At 26.4% G+C, this 1665-nt stretch overlaps 2 long non-coding RNA genes across 3 annotated transcripts in view; one reads left to right on the forward strand and one right to left on the reverse strand.

Annotated features, from left to right (window-relative positions):
• The window catches only part of LOC136797227 (uncharacterized), a 113357-nt gene that overhangs the window by 50929 nt on the left and 60763 nt on the right, over nucleotides 1-1665 (reverse strand). Inside the window, exon 2 of the long non-coding RNA XR_010845064.1 lies at nucleotides 466-549. This is a non-coding gene — a long non-coding RNA (uncharacterized lncRNA). The remainder of the gene's footprint in view (nucleotides 1-465; nucleotides 550-1665) is intronic.
• Nucleotides 1-1665, forward strand: part of LOC136797226 (uncharacterized) — a 31502-nt gene that overhangs the window by 10710 nt on the left and 19127 nt on the right. The window lies entirely within an intron of this gene.

Raw genomic sequence — 1665 nt, forward strand, 5'->3', positions numbered from 1 at the left:
AACACCCTTTAGGAAGATCTCAAAAACTTTTATCTCTTTGGAGACAATAATATGTTTTCTTCAAGGCACTTTCTTTTATTTTGTTCATTAGCAGTACTTCTAATGGCTGCTGGTACCTATTCATTAATATACAACTAATCAGTATAAATGGACTCAGCAAAATGTTTATTCTGTAAATATAACTAAACCGTGTTAACTAACCCCTTTAAAAGCTTTGAAGATATTTACAACAATTAGAACATTAATTAAAGAAAGGGGCAGAATATTGATACAGTAATGATACCCACATTAAACAGCTACTTACATTCACTGATTATACTAACTCCAATCAGTTAGGAGATGGCACCTACTGCTGTACATCTCTAATTAAAAATGATAAATTAGCTCGGTGATTTTAATGAAGCAGAACTAGGCTATTCCATTTTCTCTTCAAAGTTTATTATCAGATAATTAATGAACACATACCTTTCAGGGAGGTCGCAAGAACTTTTGCCTCTTTGGAGACCAGGCCAGGTTTTCAGCAATACGCTTCCTTCCTGCTGCTAGTAACTGTTGATTAATATACAACTAATCAGTATAAATAGATTTTTAAAAAATGTTTATTCTATATAAAAAACCATGTTAACTAATACAAATACAATATCATTAAAATTCCTGATTATTAACAACAAAATGATTTATAATTGGAATAAAATTTAAGTTTAATTTATTTAACCATAATTTATTTATTTTATTTTTCTGGACGTTTTGGAAAACTTGTACATTACTCAATCCATGAACAAATTATTATATTATAAGATGTTTAATCTTATCAATTTTTCTATTTACTTTATTCACAATTATATTGTCAATGTATTGATAACAATCACTATCTGAATTCAGGAAAGCTAATTATTTGTTAATGTTAAATAAATGAGCACAGTAAGAGAATGAATGGCATCTACTAGAAAAAGGTATAATAAAAAATTGAAGCAGTATATTTAAATAATACATTTAGCTTAATTTAGGGTACAATATTAATGTCAGAATTAGAAATATGAAAAAGGTTAATAATAAGAACAAAGGACATTCAGTAATTAAGGCAATTAAATAAAATAACTTGCTTTTCTCAATCCATGTAATGATTGTTTCCAATATATAATATGTCAATATAATTGTGAATAATGTAAATTTAAAAATGGATGTAAAGGTTAATTGATTGGTAAAAGATCTAACTTCTTCTAATATAATAATTTGAAGATGGACTAGTAAATAGACCGGTTGTCAGAAAAGTCTAAGAGATAAAATGAAAGAGATAAGAAGTGAGAGTTTTTTTCCCTTGTAAAAGAAAACAAATAAAAAATATTTTATACCCTTAGCCACATTGTAAATAATTAACATTATTTAATTTGGATAACGGATTAAATAACATGGCCAAACTTGGCATGAAATCAAGCCTAAATCCTTTAAGCAAATGTTATGAATCAAATTTTCAAATTAATTCTCCGAATTAAATTATTAAGCTAGAAGCAATGAGTCGTTTGAATCTAAATAGTAATTTTTTAAATTGATCTAAATATATTAAATGTTCTAAATACTAACCTCTTTCTCCCGTTTCAAAATATGTGCTGGTAAATAAATACTCAGGTCTTTTCTGAAATTTAGGAAATTATTAATTTATTATAA

The sequence above is a fragment of the Halyomorpha halys genome, unplaced genomic scaffold, assembly GCF_000696795.3.
Source record: "Halyomorpha halys isolate HHAL.00 unplaced genomic scaffold, Hhal_1.1 Scaffold827.1, whole genome shotgun sequence".
Lineage (NCBI taxonomy): Eukaryota > Metazoa > Arthropoda > Insecta > Hemiptera > Pentatomidae > Halyomorpha > Halyomorpha halys.